The 14,867-nt window shown below is 38.7% G+C and overlaps 1 protein-coding gene across 1 annotated transcript in view; it reads left to right on the top strand.

Annotated features, from left to right (window-relative positions):
- Positions 1-14,867, top strand: part of lrp1bb (low density lipoprotein receptor-related protein 1Bb) — a gene marked incomplete at its 5' end in the record, with an annotated part of 183,744 nt that overhangs the window by 45,677 nt on the left and 123,200 nt on the right. The window lies entirely within an intron of this gene.

Here is a 14,867-nt window from a genome sequence, read left to right as displayed (position 1 = left end):
CACCTCATAGCTTAGCTGATCTCTGTGTAGACAGGCTGCAGCTGTGTAGTCATAGGTCAGGCCAACAAATTCAATCATCGACATAGTAAATCTGATCAGTTTGGAATAATTACTTGTGTGTGTAAGGTTGCTTTAACTCAGTAACACTATCTAAAAATGTTACTTCTGAATCTCTTAACCTTACCTCATCATTTTTTGTTTATGCGTGCCCACAAGGAGTGTGCATCTCCAGTCCCAGAAGTAGTCCATTTACATTGACTCCCTTTGAAGAATTGGAATTTTGAATGATGTTTTCATGTATCCCTCCAACACCCACTGTGTTAGCTTTGCGTTGGTGTATCAATGTGTCTGGGAGGAATAACACATTGCCAACCCCTACCCAGCCCACTACAATAGTTACTAGCTATTGACAACAGCTGTGAAACAACCCATAGCTTTTTCTTGACACTGTTGACTGCAAAGCTTTTAACAAAGTAATCTGAAAAGTAATGTCATGTTCATATTGTTTACATTGGGTCAGGTTCAGGTAGTCAGGAGCATACAGTATAGTAAATGCTGAATTCACCAAAGTGTAATTATATTTCATTCAAGGTCAATGTGACATACAGTTGAACTATGGTATTGTTGGGCATTATTTCCTATGTCAAAAACTGGTTGTTAATCTCATTACTGTGATTTACAATGGCAGAGAGTTTGGCCGAGGCTATAAAGATGAAATGGATGTCAGAGATGATGCCAAAAAGCATAATTAATGTTTGTTACATTTCTACAGTCAAACACACCATCCTTTCTGCTCCCTGAAACAGGCACATTCAGTCTGCAGTTTTGTTGTTTTGGCCTTCAGTGACACCATTTAAAAGGAGAAAGTGGTGATTAGGGAGGCTTTTTCAAACAACCGCCCCCCCCCGAACACACAACCCTGTCTCTGAATCTTCAAATCAAAGTGCCATTATAGTTTTCTACCTGGTATTCAGATGAATGGACTGTGAACAGGGGGTATAATGCCCTCTTTTACCTGTCAGTGTTGAAAGCCTGAAAGCCTTAAATCTTTTTTTAAAGAGCTGAGATGGCTACCATTTGTCTATTTGAAAGTGAGAGTCAGCTGAAAGCTCACTGTGACAGTGGTGGGTGGGGTTAAAGAAGTAGTTGAGAGAACGGAGAAGAGAGTCACACATGGGAAGAACTGATAACTGATATAACAATATAACATATATATATAATATATATATATATATATATAGTGCCCACAATTATTATTGGAAAGAGGAAGCATTTTGCCTTCTTTTAGCTCTATATGCCAACAGTTTGGATTTTAAGCAATTACTATTGGGTCAAAGTAGAGGCCCTCAGCTTTAATTCAATGTTGTTGTGTTCACCATTTAGAAAGACATTTTTTATTAAAACATACTCCCCCTATTTCAGGTCTCCAAAAGTGTTCGGAAAAGCACTCATGTTGAAACAGACATCAAGTTGTTGCAAACGTAACCCCGTAATTCAACTTGCTTCGACCGAGCCTCGAACTAGCCAACACACGTGACCTGACCGACTCCTCAAATACCCAAGATTTTCCACAGCACGGTTGCGGGTATTTTAACTTGAGGAGTGTGTTTACCATCTCAACTCGGTTACACTTGGTAGATTGGTTGAATTCTTTGCATGCAATAACTGCCTGAAGTCTATGACCCAAAGTGCCTGAAGTCTGCCTGAAGTCTGCGACCTCTGAAGATTTACTTCTCTAGTCAAGAACTTTCTGCTTTTTGGCCTTGAAAAACTCCCTAGTTGCTATGGCAGTACAGTGCATTCAGATTTCATTCAGTTTTTAATTTTTAATAAATTAGCAAACATTTCTAAAGACCTGTTTTGTCTGAATACTTTCCGAATGTGCGGTATGTTGGGGTCATTGTCTTATTGTATGATGAAGCGCCATCCAATGGATTTGGATTCATTTGCTTGTACTCGAACGGACAAGAGGTTTCTGTACACTTCAGAGTACATTCTGCTGCTGCTGTCAGCAATAACATCATAAATTAAGACAAGTTAGTCAGTTCCTGTGGCAGCTATACATGCCCAAACCAGAGCATACCCCCTCCACCATGTTTCACAGGTGAGGTGGTATGCTGTAGATCCTTTTTTCTCCAAACTTTCCTCTTACAGTCACTCTGGTACATGATAATATTCATCTTACCTCTCCAGAAGACCAGTGCAGGCTTTTTAAGTACTTTTTAGCAGTTACTGATCTGTGGGACAGTTGTTTTGTTTTTTTCTTAAGTATGGTGAGCATTCTTCGGTCATCCACTGTAGAAGTCTTCCTTGGCCTACCAGCCTGTTTGGGATTGCTGAGCTCACTAGTGACTTCTTTCTTTTTTAATGATATTACAAACTGTTGACTTTGGTAAATCTAAGGTTTTGGCTATATTTCTGATAGTATCTCTTTGGTCCTGCAACGCCGAGAATCAATACTAGACATTGACAGCTCTCTTATGCCTGCACAAAAGAAATGATGGAACACACCTGACTAACCAGAAACACCTCTCAAGCCAATACTCAAGCCGATACCTTTGGTGCCCTAAAATATGGGGACTATCTATACAAAAGGAGAATATCTACTTTAACCTCATAGTAATTGTTTGATTTTAAATGCAAACTGAATCACTTTGTTGTCATAAACACAAGTAATGTTCAACATTATTTAGACATAGGAACATTGAGAACCTACACACATTCATGAGATCAGACCCTCCCATTTTTCTGTCCATGTTTCATGTATTGAAGTGCATTTAAAAAACTCAACCACATTTTATTCCTTCTCTTCTAAAATGCTGTCTATTTCATTCTCTTTCTGGAATTACTCAATAAAAGCATACTCATTCGGATTAGATGCAACCCCATTTTGAAATGATCAATCTAATTCTGAAATCAACTCATGATTTGAATGTGTGACGTATTTTGACTGGTGTAGCAGTTCTGAGTGGTGATGTCTTGATGGCCATGAAATGTGTTATTTGTGGAGAGCCATGCACTGTTTTATTTCAGATGGCAACACTGCAGTAATTATCGCATGGATATTGATTTATTATGTCCCTCTCACATATGGTTATAGCAGAGGTATTGAGCAAACTGCAGCCATTTTCTTGCTCCCACAAATCTTTACACTTTGTTGCCATGACAACTTGTGAGTTTATTTTAGTTATTAGATGTGTGAAAGCTCTCATGTTTCTTCCCAAGGCAATTTTAGAAGGTAATATAATGAATATCAATTTGACTGAGATCAAAGTACTTACAAAAGAGAATTCACTTGCATTGCCATCCTTTAATGTGTCATTAATGAAGGATTTGAATGGGACTGATTTTCTACAGAGGTACGCTCAAAACATTGAAAATAGGGACTTTCAATCGTTGCATAGATGATGTGAGGTGCTGCTAAAGAAAAAGTCAAATAGGTGATAGGTATGGTTTCTAAACAGTTAAAGAATGATTCAACCTAAAACACTTAAGTAATAATAATATATTGTAGGGCTGTCAGTTGATCCAAACACATTTGTTGATATATTCCTTCCTATTAAATTGATTAATCTATTATGTACATTTTATATTTTATCACCTTATTTTTCACCTTGCAATTTAGGTGGTCAGACATTTTCAAAGCATTTCTCTAAACCCCAAATGGTTCTTAAACAATGACTGCGGGAGTAATTGGGTACTTTACAAGTTAACAAGTAAATGATGGCCTCAAAGGTGCAGATTGCCATTAAGACAAAAGGGTGATAATTGCTTTGAACCAAGCTTCTTTGGTACAACACTCTTGTTTGGCTACTTGCCACTCACTCTAGCTTTAACTTCTTGTCCTTGGTCTGGTAAATACTGTAGAATTACTGATTGTCTTTTTCATTAATGAGTTGTCAATTAAGGTATTAGATCATTAATCTGTTAATCGATTAATCTTTACAGCCCTACTATATTGATATTAAAAATGACAATTCTGCATGCATGGTCATGATGTACATTTACATATTGTTGACAGCATAATTGCTGCCTTGTGCTGTGAAGATGCAGTAGAGGTTCTTTCAGGACTTGTGTGGGGATGTCTGAGTTTCAGTAGGCTGATGTCCTATCCTGATTTACTGTGTTCTGGTTCATATCCATCTCCTACACATTTCCATTAGGGCCCTGTTTGTCTGACCTTAGCTACTAAGGAACACAAACACTGAATGGAATTTGTCTCAGGTAATAGATGGGTGTTTTGTTGTCTAGTTGGTGTAGCACAGACATACAGTACTGTGGTACTTAGAATGGGATGAAACTGCATAATACCCAACAGTAAAGAGTGTTTTCCATGTGTGCGTTATGTCACTATTGATTTTGTATATCACTATGCACCTTTTTGTTTGAGCACATGAATGTATTATTTTGTATTCTTTTGATTTGTAATTAAATCATGCACAATTAATGTTTGGTCCCAGCAAGCTTTTTCTGACTTTAAGTTGCATTTCAGTACAGTTGTTCCTAGTGCTACAGTATGTGTAGACCCAATTCACAGGCTTCAGAAGACTGTAGAACTGTATACTGTATCAACTACTGTAAAGCTGTAATATGGTTTCCTGTAAAAAGGTCAGAAATTACACTATACAGTGGCTTATTTCTGTGTCTTTTCACCACTGCATGTGTTTACTGCATTCCTTTTGCCATGCTTTATTATGATTAATAGCAAGCAAGTATCTATGCTGTTCTGCATCTTAACGAGTCCAGAAGTGGATGACAGCCATGTTAATTAGCTGTAAAAAGGTCAGATGCCCAGTAATGGAGCGAGTCACAAATCAGCACTGCAATTAGACATTGTTCTTGGTGATTCTAAAGAGTAATGTAGCCCTGCCATTTTCACTCTTTTTGGCATTGCAGCGGAGGAAGTGGAACATGTCATTTTTTGTCTACTTTTTGTCCTATCCAAGGAAGAAATCATAGTTTATTTAGATTTTTGTTGTCCATTTAGGCCATGTAAAGGATGCATCCGAAGGATCTTATCCAAAATACTCTTAGATTATTTTAGAATACATCCTGTTAACCCATTTAATTATGTTCTGTATTCTGAGAAAAAAAGGAATGAACATTTTTCAACCAAATATCATGGATCATTAACATAAACATGATCAAACTGAACACAATAATATGTAATTGATGTTTAGCATAACAGTGTGGTGCTGAACTTCAATATATGAGCCCTACATGATAACATTTTACATTAAAGTGCCCTTTATAAAGGCTTTATTAATGATTTATAACTAGTTTATAGACTATTGATAATTTGCATTATAATTTGTACCTAACACTATGTGCCTAAGTGCCTAATAGGGAGCTTACACTTAGGCACACAGTTGCATTTATAATATTTGCCTAACACTATGTACCAAAGATGTTCCAATCCTTCCTTTTATCTGGAGAGCCAAACATATCAAATTGATTTAATCATTTGTTGGATTAGATACATCTCATCCTCCCCCTAGTTCTCACAGTTTATGAGTCCTCTAAAAGAGGCTGATCCACTTCCTTGATGGATCTGGATTACTGTACTGTACATCCCAGGCCTTGCTACATCTGGCTCATCATTTGGGCTGTTTATTTCAGTCTTGGAGTGCCAACTATAACACTAATATAGATGACTGCAGTCAAAGTTTTACCTGCACAAGGACACAACTTTAAAGGTGAGCTTTTTTTTTAGTTGGAAGTAGCATATGAGTCAGATATATATGGGTTTGTTTGCTTAACCTCATCCAACTAAAATAAGCCACAGAATTTGTTGAGTCAAAAATATTGGCATCATTTAAAATTACTACCATATCCACTATAGATATTAAGAGCATGTTCATGACTCACCTCTCATTACTTTTCACTCACCAATACTGAGGAAGTTGAAGTGAATCTAACAAATAAAATGTTTGAGTTATTGACTCACTGCACCCATTAACTACATTCAAGGTACTCAAATCTAGATCCCCCTCCCCACAGTAATCCCTTAGATGCTGCTTATGCATATATATATGAAATATAATTTGTCCAATCAAAGTTTATGGATTTCTTAATTTTGTCTTTTAGGCTAAGAACTAGACTAGTAACAGAACAGTTCCTTCCTCATCAGTAAATTTGTTGGGGATTCTAGACAGACCAGACTGTATTACCCAAATATTGTTTATTACTGAATTCTCATGCCCTGGTTTTGTCTGCAGGGCAAATAGGATGCTCTTCCTGTTTCTTGCAAAGCTTTTGAAATAAACTCAGAAATTCTGTTTCAGGAACCATTAATGGAGACAAATGAGTATAGCTTCAGGCTTAGATGTGAAAAGCATTTTATTCTCAGCTTTGTTTAACATGTATTACGTTTTGCTTATCATTTACTCATCTTTCATTAGCTGCGGAAGACACACACACACACACACACACACACACACACACACACACAAACACACGCGCACGCACGCACACACACACACACACACACACACACACACACACACACACACACACACACACACACACACACACACACACACACACACACACACACGTGAAAGCTCTGTGGCATTGAATCAGAGTCAACCATTGAAAGGTTGTCCATCCAGGCCCATCTTAGTTTTTGATTCAATTCTATTAAAGTGATACAACAAGATATTTGTATAATTTCAGCCACTGGTTCTAAAGACCTAGAAACGGGCACCTGCATGTAATCTCACATAGTAAGTCTCTGCACCACACGTAAGCCAGGTGCACTTAAAGTATTAAAAGTAGTTACTAATAGATTGAATAGATACTAAACAGCCATACAATCGATTTATGGTATTTCTTTACGCTGTAATTGTGAAAAGGAAGGATGCAAAGCTTTTTAAAAGATTAGAAGAGTTTCAAATAGCCGTTTCTCCAGCCGGCTCCTTCATGAGAGAAAATACTCAACCAGGAAATTACTTTAGCAAAAGTTATTCATTACAGCTGACGATTTTGTGGCTATATCGGTTAAGTGAGTGATCAATATGATGTATTATACATGTATAGGCTATGGCTCAATTTCAAGCCCAAAACAGGAGGTTTAAAAAAAAAAGGTTGACATGCAGTCGTTATTTAGTTTGGAAATGTTCACGGAAACATGAACACGGAAATGAACCAGCCAGCGAAGACACTCACATTTCACATGAAACGAGTGCTTTACCAGCAGCTGTGGATTCATACTGTGACAGAAAACCCTGTCACTGATACAGTACACTATGCCAAATTCAGGCAGAAGGGCAGATTCTTGGCAGGTGCACGCACTGTCACAAGTAATGATTCAGCATGGTTATTTAGTGACATTTTCAAGGGTTAAAAGCTACATATTGCACTTTTAAACTGTTATATAAAAAAGATAATTTAACTAAGATCAAAAGTCATCAACAACACAAATTTTAGTCAAAGATTTCATACTTTACCCTGAAATAATTATAATGTTTATTGTGTTGCTTTGTTTGAGAATAAGAGAACATCTTGAGACGTGCTCGACAGTCAGAGCTTATCAAAGATTTCCTGCCTTTCTTTATGTATTGTATCATGGTGCAATATTGTATTCATCTTAGATAAAGACCTATTGATTTCAGGTCTTAGACCAGAAATACTCTGTGCTTGTCCTTAAGGGAGACATGCTCTACAGTTTTGTGCTGCATTTCTGTGGCAGTGCATCTTGATTAATCTAAGAATACATTTCCCAATCAGCAACTGCCATTCACATAATAATAATAATAATAATAATAATAATAATAATAATAATAATAATAATAATAGACCTCCCAATTAAACAGTTCATCTGACCTGAGTAAAATCCCACTGTTTGAGTAGTATAATTGTATCGACAGTGTTCAGAATGGTATAAAGATTTTAACTAGCAAAGTAGAGTGAGTGTTGTCTTCATAGTGTATCTAATTAATTACTAGTTAATTGTAGATGTAACAAATTGGCACAATGTATTCATGAATGATCATTGCTGCCCACACATGGCAAATTGTAAAATAGGCTGCTTCTCATCTAGCCGCAATATTTTATGCTCTAGTAGCTAATTTTCCCCCCCTGTGTAATGTTCAAATCTCAATTTACTACAATTATGTTACTCATACCCCAGCCTAATAAGACAGGGTTATGTTTTGAGACATATTAGATGAGACATGTGCTCCCCATTTTCTAATGGAATGAACTTAATCAGATCTGGTAAAGCTGACTCCCAGCTGTGCGACTCTGCTGAGTTCACTGAGGAACAAACTGGAAACTTTACATTACTGAAGAGCAAGTGCATCGTAATCAAAGGTACTGCAGGCCCTAATCTAGTTCTCAGACACTTCCGCCAAAATGCTCTGAAGGTCTGGTGGACAAACACATTAAACTTGGCCTTTGTTTACCAAAGAGAGACCGGGAGGATCTGCCAGTCGCATATTCATTAGTTTTACATTGCATCAAGCATCTCCCACAGCACTTCACTCCAGTGCTACTGCACGCTTCTGCCTTGCAGTCCTGTTATTCACTGAATTCAAATAATGACAAATACTTCATACTTTAAATTCACTCCCATTTAGGCCAGGTTTGAGTTGTTATTCCGGGCTTATATGCACTGTGCGCAATAGCCTGGGGACAGGGTTACTGCAGCCCCCAACGACACACAGATAGCATTGTGACAATTCTCTCTGGTACCATTCCCAAAGTGTGGAAGGTGGCCAATGTACTCCCTTTTCACAAGGGGGGTGATCCCAGCCACTTGAATAATTATTCCCTATCTCAAGAGTTTCTTGCATAGCAAAAATAATGAAGTCCCTGATCAATTCTCAGATGCAGTCCTTTTTTATCAATAAATTGCATTTTAAATGTGCACCAATCAGGTTTTAGGTCTGGACATGACACCATCTCTGCTGCTTCCCTAGTTGTAAATGACATTGTGATCTCTATGGATAAAAAACAGCATTGTGCAGCTGTCTATTTTGACCTCTCTAAGGCTTACTGTTGATCATGCCCTCCTATTACAGAGGTTATCTGCCATTGGTTTGAATCAGTCGGCCTGTAATTGGTTTCAAAATTACCTGCAGGATTATTTCTTATTAGTTATTAAAGGTGTTCCGCAAGGTTTGATTTTTCAATGTTGTAAGCAGGGCTCCCCTGAAAAAGACATCGGTCTCAATAGGATACCCTGCATAAATAAGGGTTTAATAATAGTGAGATGAACATTGTTTAGGCCTAACCGAAAGCCTGTTTTTTTGTACTTAAATGTTTGATGCTTTACTTTAATTTTTGAATGTACTTCATTTAGTTGCACATATGGATATCCATTCAGCCCAAAATGTATAGACAAAGGTTCATTTCGCAAATCTAGTCAGTGACAAAAAAAACTGTTCAAGCTGTCCTGGTTGCTGGTTGTTGGTCCTTTTCTGATTTCATGAGGATGAGCACACTCCTTAAAATCCAGGAACCTGTAATGCAGTCACCAAGCAACATTTTCAAATAGCCATTTGTGAATCATTTTCTGTGTGATATTCTCATGAAGAGGGAAAGAGCAAGCAAGCAGCATAATGCTTTTAACATTTATAAACTTTTAATTTCCTGTCCAAGATTAGTGCAGTTAGCATAATCCCTAGAATATATCCATGTTGTTAAGATTTTGTCTAGGTTAAATACTTGTGTTATCTTGCAGAACATTTTAGTTTCCTCTGGTTTTGTTAATGTTTCTGTTGGACCAAGAAGCAAGTATGTCTCAAGAAAGCTTCTCTATTCTAGTAATACTATAAACATGAACAGTAACTAAGAGTAACATTCTACCTCTTGCCAGTCATACAGTTTGTCATAGGTACTGTATATTCACCCAAAAGATTTCTTCCTTCTGTTTTATAGTAGGACACTGTCTATACCTTGTGCAATGTAAAAATGTATGTGTATTATGTAGTATTATGCAATTGTAGAAGGGTGTAGGATTTGGCAGCAAAGGGACATAGTAATGACAGAGGCGCAACGCTCAGAGGCACAGGGTAAAACCAGGTACAGCTAGTGTATTTACTGAATAACATATTTATTAAATAAACTGCAATATCTACGATTTGACAGGTTCAACACGTGTGCTGTTGCTGCTGTTGATAGAATAGGTAGCTCAGGTTCCACAGCTTATCTTCTGTATGCTCTACAAACGAGGAGATCGGCCCTTATGCTTCCTTTGTCATCTCCACAGAGACATGTTGCTTACCAAAGTGGAGTATGATGGGTAATGGATAGGCAGTGCCGATGGTGCATTGGCAGGGCCATGGCAGAGGTGATCCCTCACGGTAACAGCTCTCACTCTACCCACAGGATGAATGATCTTAATCTGGTACAAGAAGGGACCCTGACAGGCCAGCACAGCCCTGCGAACTAGATGAGCCTAACAGAACCTTGACTGGCAGTTCACCTCCAGGGATGACAGAGATCCTGTCTGCTTAAGCACCTATTACTCTACCTGATTGGTAATCATGACGCGGGTCGGGCTATAAATCCCCAACAGGTCCCCAGGCAAAATAGAGGTATTTGATAGAACATGGTGATTAGGTGACCTTGAACAGGGCATCACTTATTGACCATATACGTAACTACACATTGGCATATACAGTATATGAAGTTGACTGACATCTACCTCTGTAATACAATATACAATAGGTGCTTAGAATATGGTATTGGTTGCATCTTATAGATTGAAGTTAGTAGTTAGTAAGTAATAGAGACAATTATCTGATGCACAGAGAATTGTTGTGTAGATGGATTTTGGTGGCGCCAGCTTTGATTTAAATGTGTATATCTATTTACAGTTGAATGAGCATGCCTGGCGGACATCCTGAAGAAATCGCACCTGCCATTTGTCAATTCCTTTGCGATTGTAATGTGTCTCACACCTTGCCCTTTGTTGGGAATGATACTTAAAGAGAAGGACAGCAAGATCTCCTTTGAGTTACCCAGGTTAGGCCCATGGCCACCAGTCTCCTGCGTTGTCCTTGTTAACGTATGGTTAAAACTTACAATCATGTTGCTTTGAAACTGTTAAATTGGTTATTTTGTTGATATTCTTCCTATGTGCATTAATGTGATGTTGTGCACTAGATAAAGGTTCTATTAATACAGCACGAAATAATCGTGACCAGGTTCTCACATTTAATGTCTAATGTTCACATTCATCGTTGAAGAGATGTAGGGTGAGTCATCACCTTCAGATATTGGCCTGAGCATAAACTCCTTGCAAGCCGATTTATCTTAACTTGAGGGCATGGCAAAATAGCATTTTGGGTATTCTTAATGAATCTCGGACCCAATATGATCGATTGTCTGTCACACAGGGATAAGCAAAGCATTGTCAATCATTATTAACCATGAACTATCCTTTGGAGTCAGATATGACGTAATATTAACTTGTGTTAGTTGGACATGTGACCACTTGTGCCCAGTTCGATTCATTATGCTCATAACCATTAGAAGTAATTATTATGAATAAATGTATGTCTAATTTTTTAACCGTCCTGTATTCTTCAATGTTTTATTTCCAATTTTTCAGTTGTACTTCACTGAGGGAGCCCACCTGCAGGAACATTTACCTGAACAAACATTTTACCCTGCATTAAGCGTTTCCCAGACAATGTGAGCATGAGCCCTCACATGCCAAATAACAATGACTATCACTATGATTCAATAGCCCAGGAGATCCCCTACTTCCTTGTGAATGCATTGTACTGTAGTGCTTTCCCCTGCATGTAGAGTAAAAGGGCACCGAGGACCACACGGCTTTAAGATCAGTCTCATGAATCATTTATTGTTTACTCGTTGGGGAGTTATGCCAAGGAGCAGGAGGCTATTCAAGTCATTGTCTTCTGAAACTTTCCGCTGGTGTACTCTTTGATAATTTGTTGACATGCCCCTGCTGTTGCTGAGAAAAAACAAGTGACCTCGCTCTATGTTGAAGGTCAGGCAGTGTCTAATGAAGGCCCTGTTGTCCTTTCACATTGATTTCTCACCCATTTAGGTTAGAATGCAGAGTTTCTCAATGTTGCCATGGGGAGAGGCCCTCAGCGCAGTCTGAGTTTCCTGGATGCAGTGCTTTGTGGAATGTGTAATTGCATCCCTGTCTCTTACTACATTATTTTCTCTCCCAAACAGTATGTTAACTAGAGTTGGCTATGCACTCGCTTTTAATCCCTTACATCCTTTCTTTCAAGGACAGTATAGGGACTCGTTTCATTGCTGACATTCACGGATTCATATACTGGCTGCAGCATTCAGGAGCTGAGTGACATTCTGATATCCTTCATCACAAAGAGCGTGTAATGGTTCTTTCACGGCTTCATATTCTGATGAAAGTCGACGTGGATGGCATTTAGGTCTAAATACCACATGGCATGTGTCACCGTGAGAGATAAGCTTGTAATAAAGATTCATTAGAGCAGTGCAGGCAACATTACGATGCATGGCACTGCATTGAGATTCTCAGCATATATGAAGATTAGGGCACGGACACGTCCAATGCTGTGGTCGTACTTAATAACCTGTTCTGTTTGGCACATAGCCCCAACGCATCCATAATGCACATGACCTGCGTTTGGCCATGAAGCAGAGTTGCCACTCACATACTGTAGTGGTTTTGCATAACCTATGGCCACTATTGTCAAAGTGGGGTACGCGTACCCCCGGGGGTACGTGGATCGAACTAGGGGGTACGCGAAGTAAATTTGTGATTTACCTGCAGTAAATAATATTATCACAATGTTATCACAATGTCTAATATGTAAGGGATAATGTTCATAGAATATCAATTAGGCTACAAAATAACCGACAGGGGGTACATGACTGTTAAAGGTTTGGGAACCACTGCCCTATGGGATGTGTGTGTTCACTTTACCCTGTCCTCATGTGACCTTGAATTCCTGATTTCAGGGAGTATCCATTGCACTGAACTGTCAGTTCCATGCAAAGTCCTTTGTGTACATAGTACTACCAAGTTGAACACCAAGTAGCTTAACTGACATTAGGGGTATTTCTCAATCTTCCGATATTTCAGAAATATCCAGCAGCAATTGGCTTGTTATGTGGTACCTCACAGAGAGGTACTCCTTAACAAGCCTATTGCTGCTGGGTTTTGAATTGAGATGATCTTCACTCCATTGCATATATTTCAATTGGTTTCTGTGATGTTTCAGGACCTCCACAGTTAGACACAAACTGGATATAATACAGTACATATGTGGTCATTGGTGAAGTAGAGGGAGGAAGTAGGATACACTATATGGCAAGGAACAGCTCAATACGTAACACCGTTCAGGTGAATATGTGCTCTTTTAGAGGGCCTATTACTGGAGCTCTTGACCAGCCAATTGTTAGATTTTCAGGGCACTTTGTGGTGCAACCTCATCTGAATGAGGTAATGCACATTTTGAGGGTTAAAGAGAAATGACATAAGCTTTTTGTCATTATTATCATATTGCTGGTTTATGTACTGTATGTGATACTGTGCTATGTGATTTCAGAATATATCGTGCTACAATTAATAATGGTAGAAACGCTGCTATGGGCAAGCGGAAGGAATGTCTCCTCCTCTACACTCATAGATTTGAAAGCCCATCTTTCCTCTTTTCCTGTCTCCAAATGACACTTTTTGCTCAGTGAAATCGGGCATATTTCAAAGGCTCAATGGCTTTAATGAGCCGCAGTGTTCTGCCCATAGTGGCGGCTGTGTGTTAGGAATGAAGCTTGTGATAATGTGCCCGACCAAGCTCCACTGAACGTTTCCCACTGTTATGGTAATATACATGTGTTTTCCTCACCAAAGACTGCTGCCATTTTGTTTAGCTGTTATTTTCATATCTACCTAATGTTTGTAAGAAATTATCTTCAAATAACCATACTGTTTAGTGATACAATGTGTCTGCCTGTTTCTTTCTCATGCAAATGCAGTGGTATTTTAACTGGGGGGGGGGGGGGGGCAAACAAACAGCCGGGTTTGTTTTCCTGAATGTAATGTTTTTTCTTCTTCTTTTTGTCTAAAACGGTCTAGGTGTGAAGCTGCAGTGACAGCAAACGTTCAAAGTCAAGGAGTAGGGCCTTGTGTATCTGAAAGGGTAGAAATATTGACATAAGAGGTCATCCAAATAACTCAAATATGGCCCTTTGCTTTCAAGGCAGGCCAGCATGAAAGCAGGTTGACATCAATAGGTATCCTGGCTGCTCTTGGGTCCAGAGGCCACCTCTTTTATGGGTTGCTCTGCCAGCAGAGGAAATGGCCCCTCAGTCACTAGCTCTCTCTGCTTTCAATGGTAATCAATTCAGCTTCAAAGGTAGAGACACATCCACTGAGACTTCTGCAAACCAAGCACGCCTCGCCCAACCCTAAGCCCAAGCTGTGTTTATTGACACCTTACCCTTTTGCTTCCTTATTTGTCAGTGAAGGTGAATAACCCTAGCCATCATCGTATTTGCTATAATTGTATTTTTTGGTGTGAAACCACTAGAAAATAACATCGTAGCACCGTTTGAGTATCAAAATACACCTTACATAGAGACAAAGTAACGTGTGCGTGTGTGTGTGTGTGTGTGTGTGTGTGTGTGTGTGTGTGTGTGTGTGTGTGTGTGTGTGTGTGTGTGTGTGCGCGTGCGTGCGTGTGTGTTTGTTATTCTGAACACAGTTTTTAGTTTATGTTTTTGAGCCAAGTGGTAACGGCAATATAAATGCTTATAATAAGCAGTGTGTTGAAGAGGTTACATTTTATGATTATTCTTTTTATTTTAGGATATGAAGGTCAATATTCAATATTGTCGTGCCACCTGTATATTTTTATATCAGGAAATCTGTTTTTCTCTGATCTGTATGAATA

The sequence above is a fragment of the Argentina silus genome (assembly GCF_951799395.1).
Source record: "Argentina silus genome assembly, chromosome: 12".
Classification (NCBI taxonomy): domain Eukaryota; kingdom Metazoa; phylum Chordata; class Actinopteri; order Argentiniformes; family Argentinidae; genus Argentina; species Argentina silus.
Note: the sequence above shows the minus strand (reverse complement) of the source record. Positions and strands in the feature narration are given on the sequence as shown.